The 9,391-nt window shown below is 46.4% G+C and overlaps 1 pseudogene; it reads right to left on the bottom strand.

The window, feature by feature from the left end:
- Window positions 1-3,972: 3,972 nt before the first annotated feature.
- On the bottom strand, window positions 3,973-4,925 carry LOC103730549 (annotated as a pseudogene).
- Window positions 4,926-9,391: the final 4,466 nt, after the last annotated feature.

Below are 9,391 nucleotides of genomic sequence, written 5' to 3'. Positions count from 1 at the left end.
TTAAATAAATATTAATATATTAATATAATATTACATAATATTAAATAAATATTCATGAGTCCATATATGTGTGAATATATATTACATATAGTATATGTAATTGGATAGGTAAATAAATAAGTGGAGAAAAATAAGTGAATTTCTGGTAAAAAAATTTTATCCAGGCAAGGTAGTACACCTGTAATCCTAGCCCTCGAGAGGCAGAGGCAGGAGGATCACTGCAGTCTGAGGCCAGCCTGGTCTATATTGTAAGTTCTAGGCCAGTTAGGTCTATATAGCAAGACCCTGGCTCAAAAGACTGAAGCCAAAGCAAAGAATTTCAAATGAGTTTTGCAGCTGCTCTGCTGTTAGAAGGGGAGCAATATACACTTTAGTTGGGTGGCCCTGGTGAGTATCTTCCAAAGAGCACTGGGCTGGCCTTGAACTCTTTTCTTTCTTTCTTCCTTCCTCCCTCCCTCCCTCCCTCCCTCCCTCCCTCTCTTTCTTTCTTTCTTTTTTTTTCTTTTTTTCTTTTTGAGACAGAGTTTTCCTGTAGTCCCAGCTAGCCTGGAACTCACTATGAAGACCATCTCACAGATGGCCTCCATCTCACAGAGATCTGCTTGCCTCTGCCACCTGAGGGCTGGGATTAAAGGTTTGTTCTAACATGCCTGGCTGGCCTTGAACTCATGGTCCTCCTAACTCCACTATCCAAATGCTGGGATTACAGGCATTGGTCACCATGCCCAGTAAGGTGTACCTCAGGCTAGCCTCTAACTCAAGATCCTCCTGTCTCATCCTCATTAGCACTTGCCTATTGTTGTAGGCCAGTTCTGTGACTATAACAAATGAGGCTGGGGATGTAGCTCAGTTGTTCCTGCCTAGCATGCAGGAAGCCCTGGGTTTGATCCCCTAGCAAGCACATAACCTGGGTGTGCTGGTGCACACCTGTAATCCCAGCACTCTGGAGGTGGAGGTGGAAGTATAATTGTTTAAAGTCATTCTTGGCTATATAGTGAGTTTGAAGCCAGCCTGGGGTAAATAAGACTATGTCACAAAAGACAAAAACAGAAACAAGAACAAAAAAGGAACAAACATGCTATAGTGATAGAATGTGTTTTTTTAAAAAAATTGTGCTTGGGTCTGGAGAGAGAGCTCAGGAGTTAAGAGCACTGGCTGCTCTTGCAGAGAACCCAGGTTCAATTCCCAGCACCCACATGGTGGCTAGCTGTCCATAACACCAGTTCCAGGGGATCCGACACCCTCTTCTGGCCTCTGAGGGCTTTGCATGACAGGGGTGCACTTACATATACAACAAAATACATAAATAATTTTTAAAAATTAGTGCTTGGACATACACAGGTGCCAAGGATCCAAGTGCAAATGATTATGACTAGTAATGATTAGATACATACAGATTAGAGACACATGTGCCAACATCTTGGCATTGGCAAAAACAATGAGTCTTTCTGTAAGAAACGGTATATTTTAGAATGAAATGGAGATCTTTTTTGAGGGTTAAAAACTCATTCAATTTTATGTCTTACAGGGCTTATACTGAGTTCAATATTGTATAACTGTATTGATTCAACAGCGAACCTAGAAATTTTATAGCCACTTTAGAAGGAGCTATGTCTTTGCTCTGGAAGCAGTTATTGGGCATGTTAAGGCTGTAATGATATGCTTCTTCTAAAAACAAATAAAAAATAATATTTTTAAAAAATTAGTGCTTGTGAGATGGCTCAACAGGTAAAGGTGCCTGCTACCAGCCTGACAACCTGAATTGGGACCTACATGATAGAAATTCAAAGTTGCCCTCTGACCTCCACATACACAATGCGGTACTCAAATGTGTGTGTGCACAGACACACACCACAGACCCTAAACAAATGTTTAAAAAGTAAGGGAAATGGGGTGTGGGTACATGGAAACTCTATTTTTCACTTCTGTAACTATAAAATCAAATAAATAGGGTCTATTAAAAAATAAAAGGCAGGACAGCAATATAAACCTAGAGGGCTCCAGAAGCATTTTGCTTAGCATGAGCAAAGCTCTGGTTTGATCCTCTGTACCACAAAAAGAAAAGCAGGGGTGGGGTGGGGGGTGGAGTGGCGCAAGATGGCTCAGTGGGTAAAGGCAGTTAGTTGCCTTGCAAGCTTGATGACAAGTTTGATTCCTTGGGACCAATATGGTAGGAGGAGAGAAGCAATTCCTCCAATTTGCCCTCTGACCTCTACACATGCACCATGGCATGCATACACACACAAAATAAACGAATAGATGTAATAATCCCTCCCTTCAAACATCCTTACATACTGGGAAGGGAGAGCTAATACTAGTGAACAAAGACTGGCTTCTGTGAGGTATAGGGGTGGAGGAGGCCCTGGCCCCAGCAGCAGGAGCTGGGTGATAGATACGAATAAGATACTGGTTTGCTGCCTCTGACCGCAGGGAGCCCCCAAGTAGCAAGGTCTGTGCCTGGGGGGCCTAGGAAGTTCATCTCTTTAAAGTTCCACATTGTGACCAGCAGAGGGCGTAAACACTCCACATAAATTTTCTTTTGCCTTTCCGAATTTCTCTTTCCAAAATTCCAAAGCTTTTGATTTTAGTAGTAAAAAATGTTCTGATTTGGCCGTGCTTAAAGGAAGAGAGACTCTGAAACTGCCCAGGGAACACCTCTGAAGAGAAAGAATTTAATCACACTTCTTAGATTTAATTTCTTGCTTCCTTCATAAGACTTCCTCTGAGAAGAGCTGACGGAACCTACTGTGTTTCCAGTGCTGTTCCTCTGCTTTCCGTGTCACCTTCATTTTATGGCATGTTAACTGGGTCTCTTTAGTTCTGGGTGTTGCTGAATGGGGGTGTGCCTGACTTCAGGGCTAAGTTATATGTTATATTCCTATTTAATGCCAACAAATTAACAACAGAAGTGTGTGTTGGAGCACTTGTCATGTCCAAGAGGTGCTCTTTTTTAAAATTTTCTACCTTTTTAAAAATGTTTTGCTCGTTTGAGACAGCGTCTCCCTGTAGCCCCAGCTGACCTGGAATTAGCTATGTGAACCAGGTCAGCCTCAAACTCACAGAGATCCACCTGCCTCTGCCTCCCGACTGCTGGGACTAAAGGCGTGTGCCACCATGCCCGGCTTTTTACTTTTTAATTGTGTGTGTGTGTGTTGTAACTGCACCACGTTTGTGCAAGTGTGTCTGTGTGTCTGTGTGTCTGTGTGTCTGTGTGTCTGTGTCTGTGTGCAGGTGCCTGTGAAGGGTGTCCAGGAGAAGGTGTTGGATCTCCCAGAGCTGGAGTTACAGATGGTTGCAATCCACCTGACCTGGGTCCTCTGCAACAAACGAATAAGCATGCTTAACCACTGAGCCATCTCTCCACTTACAGAGGTGCATTAAGGGAAAGATTCTGTGTTAAGTCTGGGCAGCAGCAAACTCTCCACTTCAGTGCTCAGCAGCACTTTGGAGAATGTGAAGACTCAGGCGGCAAAGAACCTGCATTTCCCAGATCCTCTACCCTAAAGGCAATGGCTGGGAGGGTAGAGGGGCAGACAGACTGGGGCAAGAGTCAGGCTACCCAGTCTTGGTAGGCCAGGGGCTTAGCAGTGTGGGAGGAGTTGGGATATATAGGATGCTTCCTGGGGTTTGGGCTATACCAACAAGGTAAATGATGGTTTTGTTCTTTTTTTTTTTTTTTAACTTAATTTATTCCCATGATGAGAGCCGAAGATCTGTAACAAGAGCTTGGTCTCCTACCCTTTCTTCTCCCAGATGGAAAGGGGCTGGGCAGCCGGGCGTGGTGGCGCACACCTTTAATCCCAGCACTCTGGAGACAGAGGCAGGCTGATCTCTGTGAGTTCAAGGCCAGCCTGGTCTACATACCGAGTTTCAGGCCAGCTGGGGCTACAGACAGACCCTGTCTCAAAAAAAAAAAGAAGAAGAAAGAAAGAAAAGGAGGTAGGCCAGTGGGCCAGCTGAGGCCTGAACAGGTTAACAGGTCTGGTGGGACTGTTCTAGACTTTGAGGGCCTTTGTGGGCAAGGCCACTTGGGCAGCTACTAGATTGTTTTCGACTCTCCAGGACTGACCACTTCTACCACTACATGGCATAAATCAGGGACAGTAGCAAGCCCATCATCACCAACATCTTGAGCCCCAGGTGTTTGGAGAGATCATACTGTGACTCAGATACCCAGCACAAGAAGGTGGAGACATCCTTGCTACTTTGTGACTTGGTAGCTGGGGTGCTATCATCATACTCCAAGACATCAATGTAGATGGGAGGGGCCATGGCAATGACCTGGCCAGGGAAGTAAAGGTTGAAATAGAGACCTCCTCACAGTGATACCCCATTGGGGGGTTCACAGTAGCCAGCGAGTAAGGAGAAGACACAGTCCTCACCACTGTGCCTAGCCTGCATGATGTAGCTGAGGTCAATGCACAATGTTCCATTGTTAGCAGCTCTGACAGCCTCAGGGTTGGGGTATGATTTTGGGAGGTACTCAGCTCCCCTGGCCCCATGAACACCTTGCCATCCTTACTGGAGCCGTCATGGACCTTCCACTTTCGCAGTCAGTGCCTTAGCTTCATCCTCTGTATAGTGCGTGCCCACCAGTGGTCACATAGTTCATGCTATGGCAGGAAGATACATCTGCTTTATACCTGGAAACCCCTCCAGATGCTGGTGTGGGCCAAGGAGGAGAGGAAGCCATGGTAAGACCATGGAAAGCTGTGGGTAGGGGTGCAGTGCAGCTCCAGGTTACTGGCACTCACAGCAGAATGCAGAGTCATAGCTGGTCCTGCACCCCCTAATGCCAGCATGACCATCACTGACAACATCACATTCTGCCCCAGGAAAAGCCAGATGTCAAGGACAGGGACACTACCTGAGGTATCTGCAATGGGAGCTGCCCAGCCAGGCACCACCCAGTAGGCCCTAGGCATGCCTGACCAGAAGTCTCACACCCTGCCAGTCCAGTATTGGTTATTCCTCCTGGCCTGGCTACAGAGCGTTCCTGCTTCTCTGCTGAGCACCGAAGCCCAACCTCCTTTCAGAAGCTGCCATGTTCCACAGTGGAGTGGGTTGTTGCATCAGAGGGCAGGTTTCATGACCCACCAGAGGTGTGACTGTCAGGCATATTCCCAGAAGAGAGAGATTTGGTTACATCTTCCAGGAGGCTTCTTTCTTTGGCTGACACCTGGGGCCACAAGGCCCTTCACTCTCTGAGCCCCTATGAATCCTATCCCCCAATGTATTCCACCTTGCTCCCCTCAGGACTCCTCAACCTCACCAAAAACCACTTCAGATGCCTGCCCACTTCCAACTGTGTGACCACCAGCTGGCTGTATCACCTCTGGAAGACTGTTTCCACATGCATGAAATGGGCACAAAAATATACAAGGTCTGCCATGGTGGTACATACCTGTAATACCAGCACTTGTGTAAAGAACAGACTCTACGTAGCTCTGGATAGAGATATGCCCTTGTCACCTCCTTTAATGTTTAAGCCAGTGGGGCAGTTCAGGGACCTGGCTAGAGGACTATCCCTAGGAAGATGGGGCCCCCTCAAGATAAAGTACTTTTCCTTCCCAGAATCCTCACAGGCTAGTGCGGTCCCTGCAAGTCACCATGAGGTTGGGCGGGTTCTGCTCACCTTTCCTCAGAAAGGCATAACTATTTCTTTTTTCTTCTCTTCTGTCTTTTTCTTTCAGATGCTGGCCAGATCCTAAGTATGCTTTCAAATTCCCCAGCTCAGCTGTGGGTGTTGGTGCTCTTTTTCTAAAGCTCCCTCCCTATCAGCTGGCTGTCTGCTACCATGCAGCTGACTTCCAAGAAGAAACAAGGCTTTTGTTTCTTCTCTTCTCCATCTTCCTCCTCCCTTCCTGGCAGCTGCCAGATTTACAGCTTGCCTGCCCTGGGGTTTTCCTTTTAAACTCTAATAAATTGTCCTCAAACTTCCATTGCGTCTATTCTTAAGTTCTCTTATTGAGACTAAAAACTCCAAGAAGGGGACCCTGATTTCCCAGATATATGACAGCTCTGCTGAACTCCCCAATATTTCTGATAACACTTCTTTCCTGCCCTTTAATTCTTTAATTTGCAGAGAAAATGAACCTGTTCCTAAATCCCTAGATGATACCACTTGGGAGGCTGAAACAGGAGGATCAGACTTCAAGGTTAGCCACATAGCAAATTCGAGGCCAACCTAGTCTCCATGAGAACTTGTCTCCAAAAGTACAACACAACAAAACACAACACAACACAACACAAAACAAAACTACAAAGCGTGAGACTCAAACCTAAGTGGAAAGACAGAAGTGCCTGGAGGATATGGCCCCCTTCCTTACCCTTCCTGACTCTCCCCAAGTAGGTGCCTATTCTAGCCTGAGTCTTTGCACTTAGGGTCAAGATGAAGTCAAAGGTGGTGGTGGGGGGAGGGCGGGGGACATGATGACATACCGATCCACCAGAGATCACTGAGGACCGAGGAATAGCCAGAGCTTTGGAGTAAGGACAACAAGGCCTCACACTTAATTTTTTCATCTGAAAAACAGGGTGTCAGATCTAGGGCCCTGAGCCCAGGACCTGGACACCAGTTGAGGGAAACACTCAGGGTTTCAAACAACTGAACCGGGGCATCCCTGAGCCGCCACCCCTCCCATGGTGGGGTGTCCCGGATGTTGTAGGGTGTCTTGAGCCCTGGGGTGCCGTTCACAGGCTCAAGGCCTTGGCTCATAAATATCCTTCACACACAGGGCAGTAAATCAAGGGGCTGGTGGAGGGACCCCCCAGCTCCCAGCTCCTCCCTCCCCTTCTGGAGGGGCGGGGCGCAGGAAGCCCCTGGGACAGGGTGGGCGGGGTGCAGCAGTCCTTCTGGGGCTGCTTAATTACAGGCCTGAGGTCCTGATTTATGGTGAGGGAGGAGGCAAGGGTCTGCAAGTCTGGGGGAGCCTGGGGAGATGCAGGAGGGTGTGGGGATGGGGGGGTGGGGAAGGGTTGGGGGAGGGGGCCTGAGAGGCTCCCAAATTCCAGGGCCTTGTTGAAATGACAACCTTGTTAGTAATATGCAGTAATATGTTTGTATATAAAGTAAATAGGAACAATAGCTAACTTTGTGTCAAGCTAGGCTACACTGTTTTAATTCATTTGTCACACATTAGTTGAATGCCTATTTAGTGCCCAGAATCTTACATATATTATCTCCTAAATATCTACCAACAGCCTTGAAAATTTGTCAAGTGGAAGTAAGCAATTGTCCTACTTTGTTTCTTCATTGCTGTGACAAAATACTCTGACCAATACCAACTTGGGGAGGAAAGGGTTTATTCCACTTACATCTCCCAGGTCACAGTTCATCAGGGAGCCCGAGGTAGGAACTCAGGGCAGGAACCTGGAGGCAGGAGCTGGAGCACAGGCCATGGAGGAACACTGATTACTGGCTTGCTCCCCTGGCCGATGCTCAGCCTGCTTTCTTATTCAACACAGGCCCACCTGCCCAGGGGTGGCACCACCCATAGTGGGCTGGGCCCTTCTACATCACTCATCAAGAAGATGCCCCTCAGACATGGCCACAGGCCAGTCCAATAGAGGCAATTCCTCAACTGAGGCTCCCTCAACCCAGGTGTGTCAAGTTGACACTAAAGCGCTCCAGCACAGCAATTAAATGACTTGTCCAAGGTCACTTGCCTGGTAAGCTGTGGCTCCTGCAGGACTCATCTCCTGGCCACCTGTCCTTGAATTCTGAACGTTGGGAACCAGATTATCCCGTCTCTTTTCAGCCACTTGCTTTACTGTCTTCTTGCTCTCTCCATGGGTTGTGTACCCTTGAGCAAGTGAGTGGCCTCTCTGGGTCTTAGCTATCATCATAGGCTAAAGAGAATGCCTGGATAACTCCTAATGGAGGATCGAATGTAGAGGAAATTCATGAGCATGCTTTAAATTTTACCCATAATCTTCATCCCAGAAGTTGCTTTCTGAGGCAGTGTGTCATTCCTGTGGTCTTTGTGACTCCCACCATGGTGCACTGCAGCCTGAGCCAGAAGGTGTAACCCATCAGCCTCATCTTTAGATACTTGCAAAATTGATCTCAGATTCAGGTGTTGCTCTGTGAGCAAGTGCATATTCGGACAGAGGGTTGTATTATTGGTTTTGATAAGGATGTGAACATCAGATGATGCAGAATAAATTCATTCTGAATCAAAGTCAAGAAAACAACTGGGGCCGATCATGCTAAAAGGATGATAATATTACTCTGCTACAAAGTGTGTCCATCTAGAAATGATGGAAGAGAGGAAAAGTTGAGAAGGCAAGACAATACAGTTTGTTCTTTTTTAAAAGTCTTCTGCTGGGAGTCTGAAACGCTCATATTGTTTTGATGACCCTTATGTTATTAAGTGATAAATGCTTTGAGATTGTTTCTGTTAAAAATTTTACCGATAAAGTTCTGTAGGAAGAGAATACCAGTTAAAGTAATTTAGCTACTATAATAGATAAATCTCCAATCTCAGCAACTTATACATAAAAGCCTATTTCCTGTCCTGTTCATGGATATTCAATGAGGGTGTTTCCGGTCAGACACTCTTTCTGGACAGTTCTCTTTCAAGCATGATGAAGTCAGGGACTTCATGGTCACCTATGACTCTAACATTTCTAGCCTGAGACTCCTGTGGCAGGCAAGGGTAGCAAAGCTGGCAAGAAGGGAAAGGACTAGTGAGAAGTTCGTGCGTGGGGGCAGGCCTGAGGTAGAGTCCATTGACTGCTCACACTCACTGGAAAATCCAGTCAGCTGCAGGGACAGTGCCATCTGTTGATCCATCATCTCTTGCTTTGTAACAGATCACCTCCAAACCTATTGGCTTAAAACAAATGCAGCATGGTAGTGCACACCTACAGCCTCCGTACTTCAGAGTCTGAGGCAGGAGGCCTACATGGGGAGACAAACAACAACAAACAACAACACATTAGTTCACTGTCTCTCTAAGTCAGGATTTTAATTAAATTTTTTTCTTGATCCATCATCTCTTGCTTTGTAACAGATCACCTCCAAACCTATTGGCTTAAAACAAATGCAGCATGGTAGTGCACACCTACAGCCTCCGTACTTCAGAGTCTGAGGCAGGAGGCCTACATGGGGAGACAAACAACAACAAACAACAACACATTAGTTCACTGTCTCTCTAAGTCAGGATTTTAATTAAATTTTTTTCTATTTTATTTATTATTTTAATTTCATGTGTATGAGTGTATTGCCTGCATGTATGTGAATGCACCCATGTAGTGCAATGCTGCCAAGGTCAGAAGAGACTGTTGGATTCCCCTAGAACTGAAGTTAAGTACGGTTTTTAGCCACCATGTGGGTGCTGGGAATCAAACCCAGGTCATCTGCAAGAGCAGTCAGTGCTCTTAACTG

This window comes from Nannospalax galili, unplaced genomic scaffold (genome assembly GCF_000622305.1).
Source record: "Nannospalax galili isolate Female #2095 unplaced genomic scaffold, S.galili_v1.0 scaffold212, whole genome shotgun sequence".
Classification (NCBI taxonomy): domain Eukaryota; kingdom Metazoa; phylum Chordata; class Mammalia; order Rodentia; family Spalacidae; genus Nannospalax; species Nannospalax galili.
The sequence above is the reverse complement of the archived record's forward strand: the minus strand, read 5'-3'. Positions and strand labels throughout refer to the sequence as shown.